Here is a 19,585-nt window from a genome sequence, read left to right as displayed (position 1 = left end):
CAAGTAAATCATCTAATCTAGGGATAGGATGACAATACTTTACCGTGATATTGTTAATTTCCCTACAATCAATACACATTCTCTAGGACCCATCCTTTTTGGGCACAAGGATGACAGGGACATCACAAGGACTCATGCTTTCCTGAACCCAACCCTTTTGCATCAACTCCTCTACTTTCCTTTAGATCTCTTGAGTATCATGAGGGTTGCTCCGATAGACAGGCCTATTGGGCAAAGATGCCTCGGGAATGAGATCAATATGATGCCTAATTCCCCTTAAAGGTAGGTGGCACGTGGGACCTCTTGAGGAAATACATCCTTAAATTCCTGCAGAAAACTTTTTATAGAATCAGGCAAAACAGTAGCAGAGTTAGTACTTAAATAGAATTGTTGCCCAATGAGTAGGTAAAAGGGTTGCCTAGAGATTAAAGCACCCTTTACTTCCCCTTTGGAAGCCACCAAACTTCTTCTTTTTTCATTTTTTTCTTTTTCTCATCTTTTTTTTCATTCTTTTCTTTTTCATTCTTTTTTTGTGGATCGTTTCTTTCTTTTTCTTTTTCTTTTTCTCGATCCATTTTTTCCTTTAATTTTCTTTGGTCTTCACCAACTTGCCTTGGGGACAAGGGTGACAATACAATTTTCTTATTACAATGCATAAAAGTATACTTGTTAGAGAAACCATCATGGATGGCTCTCCTATCATATTGTCAAGGCCTGCCAAGCAGCATATGGCTGGCCTCCATCACTACTATGTCATATAGTATAGAATCCTCATATTTCCCTATAGAGAAAGGAACCTCTACCTGTTGGTTTACCACCATATCTCCAACCTCACTTAACCATTATAGTCGATAAGGGGTTGGGTGGGTCCTCGTCACAAGGTTGAGTTTAGAAACCAACCTAGTGATCACCATATTGGCACAACTGCCACCATTAATGATTAGGGACCAAACATTCCCTGCTACTAAACATCTAGTATTGAAGATGTTCTCCCACTAACTTTCCTCATCCTCCCTAACTTAGCTACCTAAGAGCCTTCGCACCATGAGAAGATCTCATTCTGGAACATCAGCATCCTCTTCACTTTCCTCTGAAATTGAAGCCTCTGATTGAGACTCCACCACTCCATTCTTCACCACCATGGTCCTCCTAATTGGGAATTGTGAGGCTATGTGGTCATGCCCAAGACATTTGAAACATTTGACCTCCCTGCTCCTAGTGGTGTTTTGCATGGGCTTCTTCCCTTGGGAAGAGCTCACGGCCTCCTTTGGAATGGGCCCATCCTTCTTGGACTTGTCCTTCCACCCTGAAGATTTGAATTTTGTGTTGGAGGAGTATTTGTTTCTTCTCCTCCGCAGTTGTTATTCTACCTTCATGGCTTGTTGGATCAGGTCCTCTAACTCCACACATGGTTGCAACTCCACTACATCCTGGATCTCCTGGTTCAGCCCATGAAGAAACTGTGTCATGGTGGCTTCACGGTCCTCATGAAAATTGGAACTTAGAAAAGCCAACTCCATATCCTTGTAGTACTCATCCACTGTTTTGTTTCCTTGGGTCAACCTTTGAAGTTTGTTATGGAAATCCCTTTGATAGGATGTCGAAACAAACCTCTTTTCGTATCACAATTTTCTTCTCATCCCAAGAATCTACTGGTTCAACACCACACCTACTTCTTTCCTTCTGAAACTAGTCCCACCACACCATGACATAGAGAAAGGAACCTCTGCCTGTTGGTTTACTCCATTTTCAACTCCCACTCCAGATAGGCTTTCGGATTATTCATCCCCATAAGGTAGGGACTTTAATATTGACCCCATCCATTCGGTCATCCATCCTCCTCTCCCTATGGCCACCATCACCATTCCTCCTTTCCCTCCGCCTCCTTCTCCTTTCTGGTTCAGAATCACTCGAACCACTATTGTGTTGCCTTCGATTTTGTTGAACCCACATCTCCTCCAATTTTTGTTGGAGTGCTCATAATTATGCACTCATTCATCAATTGCTTCCATATAGGCCGTGATCCTGGAGGATTCGGCTTCATCTCTTATAGGACTAGACATATTCTCACTTTCTCTCAACTCTTTTCTCTCAAAGTGTTTAATGTGTTTCGCTCCCTCACGTTTCTCTCTATTTCTCCTTGGGTTCTTGATAAAATTAAGTTAACCAAGAGTTGTTTCCAATATGGCGAACCCACAGACTTAACAAACAAAATGTAATGACAAAGGTAGACTCTTTTTTGTTAGATTTTCGGTTTTGTTGAGGCAAGGATAAAAGGAAGAAAAAAATTTGTATTTTCGGTTTTGTGGATATAAGGGAAAAAAGGTAAGATTTTTTTTTTGTATTTTCGTTTTGATTTGGACAAGAAACTTAAAATTCAACTTACACAAGACTAGCTCTGAATACCACTTGATAGAATCCCTTTTGGGAGGATTCTGAATTGTTTGTTGATCGTTCTTGAATGTAAGTCCCTTTGAGAAGTAATTGTGATTTGCACTTTGAAACTTGTTAATTTTTTGTTGGTTTTGATTTGAGGGATTCTATTGGCAGTGGACTATAAATGATGTTGGAATTGTCTTTAGTTGTTTAGGGAATGTATTTGGCTGTGGGATTTTTGGGTTTGATTAAAGGGGAAGTGTGTTGTATTTGGGTAGTGATTTGGCCGTGGGTTTTTGGGTATGTATGATATAATTTTTGGGTGTTTTGTTGGCTGGTTGAGTGTTAGTTAAATGGAAAGCGTTGTGTATGATTATTTTCCCATGGTCTTAAGGTGTTGAGGAAGTTAAGAGAACATGGAGAAGGTTGAAAGGTGGAGGCGCCACAAACTGAATTGCTTGATAAGCCTAAGGAATTTCGCGAAAATGAAAGGAACCTTGATAAGAAATGGTCTTGGTTCAACTAAGAAACTAGGAGAAATCTCAACTAGCAAAGGAAAATTATCAAAGTAAAATTTGAAGTATTTTATTCAATAGCCAAACAAAGTACAAATAGCATAGGGAATTCGGCCAAGCCTCATTTCCCACGTGAAAGAGAGTATAAATTGCATTGATTGAGTTTCCATATTCAATTTCACATGTGCCTTTTGTGTTTAAGGCAACAATTTAAATTTTGAATGAGTCCTCCTTGATGATCACGTCCCTATTCATATTTGTGGGCTGAATACATTCCTTTGGTGCAATTAAGGAAAGAATCCATGGCCTTGAATGATTTCCAAACGTGTTGATCTCATTAAGGAAAGGAGATTTGATGGTGTATCCTCATGATTTGCACGCCCAACAAATGCCAAATTCAAATAAGGAAGGTGTTTATTCTTCCAATCTGAAATTGATCCATAAGGCAAGGTTTTTTAATATCCCTCTCCTTGAATCTTCACGCCAATCTCATTAAGGAAAGGATGTGTCATGATCCTTCATTGATTGGGAACAAATTTTGAATCTGATTGCCTTAGTCTAATTCTCACATGTGCTGAATCTTAATTTTGTAAGTTTTAAAGCTTGCCAATATCTTACCAATATCTTCATGATTTGGAGCTGATTTGAAACTTGATTTGGTCCGAGTATGGAAAGGATTTACTCCCCCATAATTTGTATTTCACACCCCCTACATGTAAAGAAACAATTTCCATGAGTTGATGCATTTGAATTCTGATTTGGTGCGAGTATGGAAAGGAAATCAATCCTTCACTCGTTGTAGTTCTTACCTCTTTCAAACAAGGCAAGGCATTCATGTCTCATGCTTTGTACCTGCATTACACAAGCCTTAAATGCCACTTTATTACAACTACTACTTCGGCTGCTTTAAAGCCAAAAAGGAAATTATTAATTGTTCTTTGAATTAAGGAAGTAAAATAACTTCTAGACTACATGTGGAGATGATGATCTCCACTTATTAAATATATCTCCCACATGCCTCATGTATTCCCTCCTTGGCCGGGCCAACTTGGGTGACTTCTATGAAAATGATGTAATGTACGGGCTTGATTTCTTTGTTGGGCTTTGTTGAATCAGTCATTTCTTCGACTAGTTGGTTGAGAGCTTGATGTGCCTTCTTGGTTCTGGATCGGGTCATGGGCCCTCCTAGCCCACTTAGCTCTTCCTCGTTGATGGGCCTTGTCAGGTTCATATCATTCATTGATACAAGGTTCCAAATGTTGGAAGAGTATCCCTCTCAAAATTTAATGTGTTGGAGAAATTTACAAAATTTTATTTTCTCCTTCCTTGACAAAGTATAAGCTTCTAGAGATTGAGTAAGGTATGTAGGAGACTTTAAATTCCTTTCTTATTCCATACTAATCAAGTCTAATATTGCATTCAAGACATCTTTAGTCTTACCATAGACATTGAGTAAGGTACGAAGGAGACTTTTAAAAACATTTTTGCGTTCAAATCATCGATGAAATGTCTTATATAGAAGGAGATCCAATATGACAATTCAAAGAAAGTTGACATTTTCTTCCACCCATTTGTGACCACTTCTTTTGCAAAAGGTTTACCAAAGTTGTTATTCAAACCCTTTAGCTTTTGAAATAATTAGTCACTCGTCAATGGCAAAGGATCACGACCTTCTTCATTGTTCTTATCAAATGCTTTTCTCCATCGTCGATAGTGATGATTTGAACGCAAAAATCTAGGAAAGCCAAGGAAGACATTCTTCTTATAGTGTTCCAACCTTGTTCAATGAGTATTATCTTGACGTACAGGACATGCAAAATGCCTTTTTGTACTATATCTTGGTAGATTACCATAGGCAGGGAAATCACTAATTGCGTTGAACAACAAAGCCCTCAATTTGAATATTTCTTCCCTATATGCATCATATACATCTATACATATCTCGCATATTGGCTTCAAGTCTTTAATTAATGGAGCCAAGTATATGTCTATGTCATTTCCTGGTTGTTTAGGTCTAGAAATTAACACAGATAACATCACATATTTGTGTTTCATGCATAGATAAGGAGGTAGGTTGTATATCACCAAAAATGTTGGCCATGTATTGTGGGAGCTACTTTGAACACTATGTAGAGTAATTCCATCAGTTGACAATGCATTGTATAGATGTCTTGATTCTTGACCAAAACTAGAATAATCATCATCAAATTTTCTCCATTAAGGTGAATATGCAAGATGTCGAAGCTTGTCATCTTTAATCCTTTCATGAGCATGCCAAATCAAATTTTTTGCATCATTCGCATTGCTGAATATACGCTTAAATCTTGATTTCATGGAAAAATATCATACAACCTTTTTGGGAATTGAGTCTCCCTTCCTATATCATGATGAATTACATTTAGAATAAAACCTTAATGAAGTATACTTATTAAAAAGTAAGACGCAATCATTTTCACAAGCATGTATCCTATTGAACTCCATGCCAATGGAGCATAACATTTGCTTAGCATCATAGGTTCAAGAAGGGAGCATATTATCCTCCTGCAACATATCCTTCAGAAGTGCAAGTAGGTCTGTGAAACTCTTATCACTCTATCCATTAACAGATTTCAACTTATACAACCTTGATACAACTGCTAATCTCGTGAATTTAGTACAACCATCATATAATGGTTTCTCATCATCACCTATCAATCACTGAAACATCTCAGGACAATTATGAAGATCCTCTTCAACAACATTTGTCATTTCCTAAAAACATCGCCTTCATATGCATTTGCGGTGTTTTCTTTCATATTCATATCAAGACAATCTTTAACATCTCTTTTCTCACCATGTCTTGTCCAATATCTGATACAAATAATGACAATTAATTACATATATTACGTAGAACAATTAATTACATGTAGAACAATTAATTATTTGTGTTTTTAATGAAATTCAAATAATGATATTCGAATAATGACAATTAATTAAAATAATGACATAAAGGAAATAATTCAAAAAGTACAGTGTATGAATTAATTATAAAGGAAATAATGACAAATAATTAATTATAATGGAAATAATAACAACTAATTAAAACATGGTTGTGTTGTGTTATGTGTGTTATATTGGGTATACAATTCAACAACGTTACAAACGAGTTGTTGAATAGATCTAAAGAATTTGACATGAAAATTAAGTATTCAACAATTTCATTAATGGGAGCATTTTTGAAGATATCCCATACAAATAATGACAATTAATTCAGTAATTAATTACATGCAGAACAATTAATTAATTATGGTTTTAATGAAATTCAAGCAATGACATTCGAATAATGACAATTAATTAAAATAATGATATAAAGGAAGTAATTCAAAAAGTACAGTGTAAGAGTTAATTATAAATGAAATAATGACAAGTAATTAATTATAAAGGAAATAATGACAATTAATTAAAATATGGTTGTATTGTGTTATGCGTGCTTTATTGTGTATGCAATTCAACAATGCTTGTTCCCAGAAGCGATGTTAAATAGATGCAAAGAATTTGACTTGAGCATTAACTATTCAACATCATTTAACGAGAGCGTTGTAGAAGATATCAAATCAACAACGCTTGTATAAAGGAGCGTTGTTGTATATGTTCACATCAACAACACTTGTGTAAAGGAGCACTGTTGTATATTCGATGTTCATATATATAACATGGCTTATTTAAATGAGTGTTGTTGAAGGTCGTAATTCCTAATTCTACACAGTTAACCATAAATAACATAACACAACCAACACAACACTAAAACACATCCAAAACATAGAAAAAGATTGAACAACTAGAATAGAAATGGTATTCAAGAGATACAGCTAGAACAGAAGATAGATAAACATAAATGGTATTCAAAACAATTCAAGAGAATAGTACATTGAGCATTGAATTAACATTGAACATTACACCAAAACAATACATTGAACATTGTAAGTACATATGTACCTATGCAATAGTAGATTGAACAGTACAAAATTTGACCTGTGCTAAAATCTTTCCCTAAACTACTCTTTAATAGTAAGTACATAATTTAACCAATCTTCCCTAAGCTGGGTGATTTGGTCATCTATGTATGACTCTACATCAAACTGGATTGGTGTTAGCCACCACTGAATGATCTCCTTCATGAAGTAGATCATATAATAGCCACAATCTTTCTCGTTGGTTTGGAAGGGGGTCTACAATTAAAATCAAACAAACATATGAACACTTCATATATATAATTGTTTGAGATTATTTGTGTCAATACCTTTACATGAGTCCATTTGATGTTGTTTGATGTAGATTTAGAATGAACATGGGCTCTGTAAATTTCCAGCCGCCTAAAAAACAAAAAATTTACTTAATTAGTAAACAGTAAGTGAAAATGTACCTAAAATCAGAAAGTTTAAATGAGTTATCCAATTACCTAGTAAAAGTTTCCTTCACAAATGGTTACTTTTTCGGATCGTCGTGTTTCAATGAATCAAAATAGTATATTCGCTCTTCAATCGGATTAGTGACCATCAAAAGTGAATATTGCCTAACAAAACACATGTATACAGTTAGGAAATGTTAAGCACAAACATGCTAAAAACAAACATACAAAAGACAATTAAATTATGTATGTAAAAAATATTCACCCAATATTAAAAGGTGCAAGAATTAAATCTACAACTTCTATGTTTTAGATGAGCATATCAGCTACATGTTGTGTCCAACTCTCCCTGTTCTTCTTTTTCTCATCGGGGTTACCCATCACTGAAGTGTTAAAATATGGGGACAAGAACATCACCTTTTTTATTTTTCCAACTAAGATTGTCATGCAAGTACCTATTATATAACACAAATGTTAGTTAACTATAATACCAATGATTAAATTCAAAAGTGAGAAGTTAAGAAAACAAAATTTACTTTGTATATAGACATATAATGGTTGCCCCTAACAATTCATGTTCATATACTTCCTTCACTTCATTAAGGCTAATGAATTCTTGGGTACTATACCCATAGACTCCAAAGGAAAATGATATCAACAATATAGAACCTACTTCCAATTTATGTACATGTTTCAACAGCTGAGTATAAAAGTTGATCTTTTTGGAACTCACATCCCCGAAGACCCTTTATACTTCACCACTTTGGCCTTTTTGTTAAGCTTAGGCTTCACCACTTTGACCTTTTTCGGTACATGTTCTACTATGGGAGGGGATGTCATTGACCCATCTAATTCCTTTTCATTGAGTCTGGAGTGTTCACGTCCTTGAAATATTCAATACAAAACATATAAGTACAGATCAATAAATATAATAACAATGAGCATAAGGTGAAAATCACACCTTAGGATCTACATCTACAAGGTCTATTAGTCAAGCCACATAAGTGCTTATAGCCTCTCCCACTGTCAAGGTATCCTGATCGAGAGGAATTGGCAACAATGCCTCACCATCGATTGCAACATCAATCGAGACATTCACATGATTGGGTGGTATACGTGCATTATGTAGCATAGCATCTGGTATGTTGTACACTTTACCAATACCCACTACTCGCTTAGATGGCATATCGAGGTATAGTTTTCAATAATTGATTTCTAAATATTAGTTAAAACATATAAGTTTACGACTATAATTAAACTAAATGGAAAATAAATGTAAATTAGTCAATTAAATTAACTCAAGAATTTTGTGAGTAGCACATGTGCAACTATCATTGATGATAGAAGGAACATCACCTTGTTGATGCCCCTCAAGTTCCTTCTTTTTCATTGAACTTTCAAACACATTGAAACTTTATAAGAGGGCATCCAAACGGTTTTGTATCCGAGCCAAGTCGGAATTGGTTGCACGCTTTTGAGGGGGTAAATATTTTTACTCCCTAACCCCAAATCCTGCACCCCAGATAGGGCCAGAGTACTCAGGCAGTCTTAGTACCTTATCAAGTACCTCCTGACTATCCAGGTATGTAGCTCTCCTTCCTTTTCACTTATGGCAACCTGACACATCAAGAAAAACATAATGTTAATTAATCATGCACATTAATAAATAAAGTATGGAAATCTAGTTTAAATGATAAGCACTTACAACACAGTTTACCACATCTTGAACTTTTTCATTATCAATGACATCATTCTTGTTCTTACGAACATCCACCCATAGAACATTGAGGTCTACTACATATGCATTTGAAGGTGTATCGCTTTGTTCTAGCTGCTAAAACATAACTAATAATAATGTAAGTAGATATAAATTCAAAACATAACCAATAATGTACTTACTAATTAATAATACTTACAATTTTTTCATTTATGCCTCTATCCCTACTAGAGAGGTTCGGTATGGATACAAAGGCTTAGATGCCCTCTTGCGGTTTTCATCACTTATTTTCTGCAAAAACAAACAACATTAACATCAACAATCATAGATAAAAAAACATAAGTGTACAATCAATACAAAGAAGATGATTTTACCAAGAAAGACTTGTCTTGTGTGTGTGTAGTGACAAAAGCCTTCCAATCCTCTTTTTCAATGATATTTGCGTATTTGGTTGAAGGTTTGAGGTTGACATTTCCATCAACATCTCTGATACACTTGTTGACATTGGTTCTGAATTGTCGGAGAGCCTTGCTGACAGATCTAAGGATGTAACCCTTGTGTTCCTCACCAACATCAATAGTTGGCTAAAAACACATAAATATAAAACACAAATAAATTGCATGGAAACACAAAAATTCATATACATTGCATGAAAACACATATACAGTGCATGAATATACAAAAATACATATACATTACATAAAAACATATATACATTGCATGAAAGCACATATATTGAAACACATATGCACAAACGCGTAAATGAAAAGTTACTATTATATCATTCCAAATGCGCTCCTTCACTGGATTCAAGATCATATCATTCCGAGAGTTTAATGTTATCCGCACGTTCTATATAAACACGACTCTAATGTAGTTTACCAATGTGTTGCCACCATTCGTGTTCAATGGTTGACCTTTTATGTTCCATTCAAAAGGTGACTTCACGTTCTTACTCCTTGCATGAATGATCCTCTTCATGGAAGTCATTCCACGTGGAGTATATTTCTGAATAACCAATTGCTTATCTTGTGGAGTACGTGTAACATCATCACCATTGTGAGAATCATGATTACCACTTTGGGAAGCCAATGGTGAAGTTTTTTGAGTTAATTATCTGTTTTCTGAGTGTATAAGGTTTTCTGAGTGTATGAGGTTTCTGATCGAACAAGATTGACAGTGTAGAGGGAAGTGAATCAACTTTAGATATTTAAACGTAGTAACATATCAACAACGCTCATTTAAGAAAGAATTGTTGATATGTCATCTTCAACATCACTCCTTTACGTAAGTGTTGTTGATATGACATCTTCAACGATGCTCAATAGATCAAGTGTTGTTGAATAGCTATAAATTATCAACGCTTTCATAAAGGAGCATTGTTAAACAGTCAGGAGGTGAATCAACTTTTGACATTTAATGTCATAACATATCAACAACGATCATTTAAGAAAGCGTTGTTGATATGTAATCTTCAACAATACTCCTTTAAGCCAACGATGTTGAATAGATATAAATTAATATTTTTTTCTTAAAGGATCGTTGTTAAACATGACTTATTCAAGCTAGTTTTAAATCAACAACGCTCATTCACACATGTGTTGTTGAAGTTATAACTACCTATCCAAATTAACAGCGCTTGCTTGAATGAGCATTGTTGATTATCTTCCGCCTTGAATTTAATAACGTTTTTCTAGGAAGCACGGTTAAATGATCGTTGTTAATTGTAATATTTGACGTAGTCTTACTATTTATTTAAAACAATTCTATATCACAATACTATCAAGTCACACTTCACCTCTCAAGTAGTCTTATTTGAGGATATCCATCCCAAATAACTATTATAGAAATTATTCCCTTACTTAAACCATCAACCACATATTCATATTTCATTGACGATACTTTAACTTACGTCAAAATTCTTAAGAAACTTTATCCATGTTATTTTTCTCGTGTTTAATTTTCTTTTATCAAACAAATATGTAAGAATCTTATGATAATTAAACACCTCAAATTTCACCACATATGAAAATAATTTCAGAAGTCATTTTCTTAAGACAAAAAAATATAGCTGCAAATTCCAATAATGAGCAATATAGTTTTTGTTTCATGAAGCCTAAGCTTTTTAAAGGCTTGAGTTATCTTTGTCTTCTTAGGGTTAGTTTGGGAGTTGACTTTTGGAGGGGAAGGAAGGGAAAGGGAAGGCTTGAGAGCCACGAAATATACTTGTGAGATGACTCCCAAGCCTTCCCTTTTCCTTCCTTCCCCTCCAAAAACCAACTCCCAAACTAACCCTTAAGTATTCATAGTAAACAAGTCTTGGTCACCATAAATCTTAAAGCCACATAATGAGTTTGAGATCTCTAGAAAGGTGTGATGAATAATTTGTTCCTACACTCATGAAATTTGTCTTCTCACCCTTAGATCCAACATAAGGAACCCCTTTTTTTAAACCCAACCAAAGGTCAATTAAGAAAAACCATCATATAGTAATCACTTAAAGTAAGAGAGCTTTTAATCTTGATAATCATCTTATATTCACTGCATCACCATATTAATAATACTTGGGCCTACAGATATCTCATAAGAAATCATGTTCCCAATAAAATAGTTCCTCACTCTTAATTAAATTCATATTTTCTTGCACCACATATAAATTTGTCTTCTTTAATATATACTAAACTAATATTGCATGTTTCTTACCCTCGAGTTCTGAAAGTATATATAAACATCAAATAAAGATCTATATTTCTGCAAATGAGGATAAGGTAGTAATTTGTCTCTAATTATTTGAAAGCACACATTATGTATAAATCCAATATGATTAAATAATTCTACATCATTGTCGTATATAAACACAAAAAAAACAATTAAATTATAATAAATACACATGACTATATAAAAATATAATACTTGTGCATGATATATATAATATTATTTACATATAATAAAGATATGGCATATCAACAACTAGCCCGTGTCATTTTTTTTATAATGTATACCTTATTAAAATTGTCATCTTTTATACCTAAAGTATTCATATAATAAATTAAAGTATGTATAAAAAATAAGAATATTTTAAGCATAAAATAAATTGATGTACAAATAATTCTACTATAACATGCAAATACATAACATTTTACGATATTTTAATAATGCATAAAAGACTCATAATACCAATGAACCTAGATTTTAATGTAAAATAAAACAATTCCAAATAGTTTAATTTCTATAATAATTAAGTTTCTATAATAACCTTGGTGATCATCGTGCTCCTTAGGAAATTTATCTTGCTCAATCACTAACTCTCTTTAACCAGCTCCTCCATGGGGTTTTCTAGACATGTGAGTTCGCTCGTCCTTTGACATAAGTCTTTCAGAGTATTCTTGATGGTGCCACCAAGCGCAAAACCCTTCTTCAATACTCAGCCAACTTGAATTGTGGAGCTTCCTTGGAATGCCTCAAGTGTTATCATCATTGTTTATGCCGATAATCATAGTTCAAAGATCTATCATACTCCACCTTTAGAAGTACACCCATCACACATCTTTCAACAAGTTCCATCAAATGATCATGCCACAATTGTGCATTCAAGTCAATGTTTGTGCCACAACCTCTATCAAAGTCAGTGTTACACCATGTATCAAAGTCAGTGTTACACCATGCATGAAAGTCAACTAATGCATGTGTACTCTTGTGTTTCCTCTAACAATTAACACCCTTCTTCATAATGTTGTGGAGGTTCCCTAAGGATACACCATTTCTCAAATCTTCAATGACTAGAGAGATATTGACAGCACTTGTCTCATAGCTCGATGCTCCATGTGAGTTCCTATCCCCACCTAGGTCCTAATCCAATACATAAACTTATGATATTCTAGATCCAACATGATCTTAGTCCCTACCACGATCCCACCATGCTTCCTTCTCCACGTATTTCACCCTCATTTGCTTTATCCAAAATTATCAATTCCATAGACCTACTCCACCGTGAATATGGTGCCTAGATTAAGAGTCATCCACAAGTTGTCTTTGATACCAATTGTTGGTATAATAGAAACAATTTTTTAAATGTATTATTAGAAATTAAATACATTATTAGCCACAAGAAATCAAATAATGGTAGAGATTAAATAGAAATGAAAAGAAGAAGACAAGATAATTTGTTAACACGGTTCATCCAATTGTACATATGTCTCGGGGAGTGTTAAACAACTATTAACATATTAGGGTTACAAGCTCTAGCACATTCATGAGGTGTTTTTCATTGGTGCAAGTTTTAACAAGGAACTTGAACATAATATCATGGTCTCTCCCCCATATTATAATACTAAGCAATATGTGACTTCATATAGTAATATATTTCAAGTATTTCAATATTTTTATTCCCTAAATGTTATCCTGCAATACCTTTTTATGCCTCTTTTCTCCTCCCTTCCCCAAACCTAGAAGGGGGTTGAATAGGTGTCGCGGATCTCTTATTTCGCTTTTCCTATATTTGTGCAAAACTAAAACAGATTGCGGTTAATCGATTATGCTTGGACTTAATCGATTAAACAATGCTCAGATCTAATTGATTATGCTTGTGCATAATCGATTATCCTGACACTCACACAACTTGATTCTTTAGTTTCTTGCAAAGCAAGTTACCGATTACCGAATCTTTACACAGTTAATTGATTAATGAGATTACAGAAAGACAGTAAGCAGATTATAGCATGCAACTCATATTAACACAATTAATCTACAAAGTAAATACATAAAGTAAAGATATTAGGGATTAGAAAGAGGTGCACAAGGAATTTTATCCTGGTTCATTTGCGGTTCACTACTAACTACATCCAGGCCTCCCCTTCTGACCTTGGGAGATTTTTCTTTAACTATTGCAATTGTGAGTTTTACAAACACACTTCCAATTACAAAATCAGAAAATATAAGACGATCCTTACTTAGCCCCTATGAACTTGACAACCTAGGTTTGACCTAACTAAATCGCATAATAGGATCTCTTATCCTTCCGCGATCGATCCCAGCCTCGGTATCACTCGAAATAAGACCTCTTAGCCTCTTTGAAGATTACAAAGATCTCTCTCTTAGTGAAACTATTCACAAAGAGATCAACTTCCTTGTTCAAACAGAATGTATTGAGTACTTAATACTCGGATTCAACAATTGAAAACTCAATCTAAAACATAAAGCAGAAAATTCACAAGAACCTAACTCCAAATGAAATTAATGCATTAGTTTTTCTAAAATGATTCACACTCTTTTCATAAAAATATTTTCTTCATAAATCTCTCAAAGAAATCAAGAACTAGATGCAAGAATTTGATGCACAGAAAACTATAGACTAGATGCAATTATATTAATCTTTAAACCTAAATCAGAATGCTTTCACTCCCTTGGTTTTTTAAATGCACTTTCTCACTGCAATGCAATCTATGAAAATGTATGCTCTCTAACAATTTTCGAAATATGCAAGTTATTGCACATTGGCAAGATTTACAGAATTTATACTAATTTTATTGATACTTATATTAATTGATTATTTTTCCATTTAATCGATTAACAGGCTGTTAAAAATCAGTTTTCAGTTTCGTCATAATTGATTATATGGTGTCTTAATTGATTAATGTGCTAACAACATTAGATTAGTTAGTAACTGAATTCTACATAATCGATTACACTAACTACTTAATCGATTATACTGAGTTAAAAAATGTTTTTCTTTGATGTAAGGAATGTATGGTAAACTACCTATATGATATGCACATGCTTTACATAGCCTTTCAAAATATATTATCTTTAATGCATGAAACTATGTATGTGTGTGCATGAGCCCTTTCTCATAAGATATCTAGATGTTATGTCTCAATTTTTAATCTTGATCTATTTTAGTTCTTGTGAGACTTTCTACCTAGGTTTACCTAACATAGACTCAAACTTAGGCAATCATCTTAAGATTTCTAATTACACGTAAATATAATAAAGTCCTAAATCTATAGACGCAACCTATGAGTTTTGGGCTCGTTGTTTGTTGTATGATCTTCACGCTTTCTTGTATGTGTATTTGCTTCATCAAAACTTCGACTAGACTTAAATGTGTAGTTCTTGACTCTTTGAATTTCCAATCTCCCCCTTTTTTGATGATGACAAACACTCCACCAATTTCTTGTTTTATAAGCTTGATGATGATGAGCATGTGTTTTCTTAGGTTCGTTATATATCAAAGTTGCGTTTTCCCCCTTACTTTGTTCTCCCCCTCAACAAAGTATAAGATGAAAGCTCATCAACCTGAAACACATCAAACGACAAAACAACATTTCTCCCCCTTTTGACATTATCAAAAAGTATAGAAAATTAAGTGATAATAGTTGGTCAAAAGTAAGAAGAGATATTAAAATTTGTGATAAGATATCGTAATTAATCAGAAAGTACAAGTTTCGATTTGATTAACCAGTTTTTAGAAAATTGAACAGATGCACAAAATCTCTGCATTTAATCAATTATCGAGGGCAGTTAATCGATTAAACTGACAAAAAAACAGTATATGAACCAGGTTGATATGACACATCCAGTATATAAATATTCAATCGGACATGGAATGATTAACAATTTTGATATAGTCAGGTTAAGCATGTATTAATCAAACACATATGGCATACACGCAAGATATGGTCAAGATACTCATAAAACCAAAATTCATAAACCATTCGACATAATTAATTGTTGTCCAACGAAGCATGATTTTTGCAAAATTTTAGAAACAAGTACCGAAATAGAGTTTAACAGCATATTACAAGCCAAAATATCACAATGCTCAAAACAACAACATGAAGTACATGACCCAAAACACAATACTAGACGATAAAGTATAACACCCTATAGGCTACACACTCCTAGATTAATCCTAAGATAGTGAAGGAGGACGTCTTTCTTGAGGATGCATAATGTCATGAGTGGTCCGAATGAGGAAGTCCAAACGGTTAATTTCTTCATTTAAGCGATCATTTTGCCTCTCAAACCCATATTGAAGCATGTTCCTCAGAGACTCATAGTGTGTGTCAATATGAGCATTTAGCCTCTGTTCCATAGCACCTAAGTGAGCTATCCCAAATGAAGGTTCTTGAGGCATAGTAGAAGCCTCCCCCTGATTCTCTAGAATCAGTTCATTCATAGGAACATCTTCATCGGATAAGTCCAAATCCACGGTTGTGTTATGATCCTCCTAGTATTCCCAGGTATTGTTATACTTGTAAATACCCATTTTGTGTATGATATTATCTCCAATCAAATGCTCACGAGAATTCGTTGTAATAATCAATGTATCAGACGTATCTATTTCTAGATGGTCAATGATACGTGATATGAATATTCCATAGGCAAGTAGCTTGTTCGATGAGGTTGAGATGTCATTCATCACCTTTAGAATCTCCTCAGACCATTTTATCCTTATATTTTCTCGGACAGCAAACATGAATTTCAGATCATTTATAGTAGGCTGAGCATGGTTAGTGTTCCTTTGAACCAGAATATACACTACAATATAGTACAGAAGATGATTCTCAACAGCTAATGGTCCAACTTTAGTTAGCTCACCTTGCACATACATGTGAGGACCCCTGAGACATGATTTGTACATTTCAGTTGCATAGAATGATTTCCATAACTCATTCGAGCAGTCTCTAAGGCAGCAACCATCACTAGCTAATAAACTACATCCAAAAATAGTTTTTCATTTAACTCAAATAGTTTTCCCGAAACCATAGACCAGTAAGTTCCATCTTTGTATCTAAGGTTTGCATAAAATTCCCTAACAAGAGTAGGTTATACCTTACCATTAAGTTCTAGAAACTAGGTCACACCCTGAACTTTCAATCCATGTGGAAACTTGAATCCTTGAGATAGCATCCAATCCATGTCCACATATCGGATATAGGTTGGTTTCCTCCCTTGAAACTTTGCTAGACGAGTTTCTTGCAAAATCAGTTAATAGTAGGGGTCACCTCGATCCCTCCTATCACCATGGCTGAAACCAGAGCCGATTTCAAATCTTCTTGGTCAGTTGACAGTGGTTTTGACTCTTTTATGTTTACCATCAACCTTTGTTCTAAGATTAGAAAGCTCTTAATCGATTATGTAATCAATTTGGGGTGATTTTTGGTTAGGGTTTTAGGTTGGGGAAGAACTAGATTTTCGGATTTCTTGAGGATTGGGGGCTAATAGGTGGCTAACAAGGCTTAAGGAAAATCGTTTTGGATTACTATAGTGAAGGAAAAGATCAGTTTCATGACTGGACACAGAAAAAGGTAGGAATTGAGATTTTAGGGTTTTGAAAACTTTCCCAAATACACGTTGAATTTGTTATATTTTACTGTCATTAATCGATTAAGGCTTATGTTAATTGATTAAGACATGTTACAATCTTATGTAATTGATCCCAATTAATCGATTAAAGGAATACTTAATCGATTGAAGATAGAGATTTTAATAGTTTAAGCTACTGGAACTCAGTTTAATCGATTATCATACAGGGTAATGATTAACATCAGTAAAAATGTTGATTTGAGTATGATTTTTAGTTTAACAATGGTATGCTAAGACTCTTAACCTATGATCCTATTCTATACAAAGTTACGCACTTCTAACACTTAAGATGTAATCATGAATGCAATTTATCAAGCACAAAAGGAAACATGCATTTTCATACAACATATAGATAAGCACATTTATCATACAAAAGGCACAAAATACCAATAATCAAACTGGTTAAGATATTTATTTAAAAAAATTCCAAGTTCTCTCCGAAGAACAAAGAATGAGTCTCGTGGAAGGGGCTTGGTTAAAATATCAGCTAGTTGTTTAGTGGTTTCAACAAATTCAAGTACACAATCACCTTTTTGTACATGATCACGCAAAAAGTGATGTCTTATCTCTATATGCTTAGTTCTAGAATCCAAGATGGGATTCTTGGATAGCTTTATGGCGGTTGTATTGTTGCATTTAATCGGTATCATTTTCAAAGAGAGACCAAAATCCATAAGTTGTTGCTTCATCCAAAAGATTTCAATGCAAAACACTAACGACAATGTATTCCGCTTCGGTAGTGGATAAAGCAACACAAGCTTGCTTTTTGCTATGCCATGACACTAAAGAGATGTCTAATAGGTTGCATGTTCCACTAGTGTTTTTCCAATCTAGTTTACACCCAGCGAAGTCATAATCGGAATAACCTACCAAAGTTAGTGAGGCATCCCTAGGATACCATAGTCCCATATTTAGGGTTCCCTTAAAATATCTCATGATACGTACGCTTAACAAAAGTAAAGTGTGATTCCGTAGGCATATATTGATATCTAGCACACATGCAAACACTAAACATAATATCATGGTGACTCACAGTTAAATATAATAACGAGGCTATCATCCCATGATATTTAGTTACCTTTATCGCTTTCCCTATATCATCATTGTCTAAATAGCATGAGGATGCCATAGGAGTGGATGCTTCTTTGCATTTTTCCATCTCGAATTTGTGTAGCAATTCTTTGCAGTACTTTGATTGGTGGACAAATATGTCATTGTCCATTTGCTTGATTTGTAATCCCAGGAAGAAGGTAACCTCTCCCATCATTATAATTTCAAATTCACCCTACATCAAATCAGAAAACTCCTTGCAAAACAGGTCATTAGTAGCTCTAGAGATAATCTCATCAAAATTTATTTGAACTAATAAAACATGATTATTTGATTTTGGATAAAGAGCATCATGTCGACTTTTCCCTTCACGAACCCCATTTCTAAGAGAAAAGTGCTCAGTCTATCATACCAAGCTCGAGGAGCTTGCTTTAGGCCACAAAGTGCCTTTTTAAGCTTATAGACATGGTTCGGAAATTTATAATTTTCAAAGGTGGGCAGTTGCTCAACATAAACCTCATCTTGAATAAATTCATTCAAGAGGGTGCTCTTAACATCCATTTGGAACAACTTAAAATTCATAATTGATGCAAATGCCAATAGCATCCTTATGGCCTCTAAACTCGCAACATGCGCGTAGGTTTCATCATAATAGATACCTTCCTCTTGGTTGTATCTCTTGGCCACAAGGCGTGCTTTGTTTCGTATTATTAAGCCAGATTCGTCAAGTTTATGTCTAAAGACCCATTTAGTTCCAATTATTGGATGTTCTTTTGGTTTGGGGGCCAAGTCCCACACATTATTACGCTCAAACTAGTTTAGCTCTTCTTGCATAGCTATACCTCAGTTCCCATCCTCAATGGCCTCATTTATGGTCTTAGGCTCTATTTGTGATACGAAAGCAACGAAATTACAAAAGTTACACAAGGAGCTACAGGTTACCACCCTTGTAGAGATATCACCCAATACTTTATCGAGTGGATGGTCTTTCTTGATTTTCCACGTCTTCAGAAAGTCATGATGGTCCTCATTCACTTCTTGATCATCATTATCTTCTTTATCCTTTTCCAAGTCCTTAGAGTATGCTTCTTCCAAATCACTTGTAACATCATCAGACAAAACCTTCATCTTCTCTTTTGCAGAAGATTCATCAAAATGAACATGAATCGATTC

General features: G+C 34.5%; 1 long non-coding RNA gene across 1 annotated transcript; it reads right to left on the bottom strand.

The window, feature by feature from the left end:
- Positions 1-6,880: 6,880 nt before the first annotated feature.
- LOC109337437 lies at positions 6,881-10,496 on the bottom strand. The gene is made up of 10 exons (XR_002106451.1): positions 9,878-10,496; positions 9,370-9,579; positions 9,195-9,286; positions 8,984-9,109; positions 8,635-8,895; positions 8,012-8,162; positions 7,544-7,733; positions 7,330-7,443; positions 7,171-7,243; positions 6,881-7,099 (listed from the first exon to the last, which is right to left on the bottom strand). It is a non-coding gene; the product is annotated as an uncharacterized LOC109337437 (long non-coding RNA).
- Between the last annotated feature and the right edge of the window lie 9,089 nt (positions 10,497-19,585).

The sequence above is a fragment of the Lupinus angustifolius genome, unplaced genomic scaffold, assembly GCF_001865875.1.
Source record: "Lupinus angustifolius cultivar Tanjil unplaced genomic scaffold, LupAngTanjil_v1.0 Scaffold_6_57, whole genome shotgun sequence".
NCBI classification, from domain to species: Eukaryota; Viridiplantae; Streptophyta; class Magnoliopsida; order Fabales; family Fabaceae; genus Lupinus; species Lupinus angustifolius.
The sequence above is the reverse complement of the archived record's forward strand: the minus strand, read 5'-3'. Positions and strand labels throughout refer to the sequence as shown.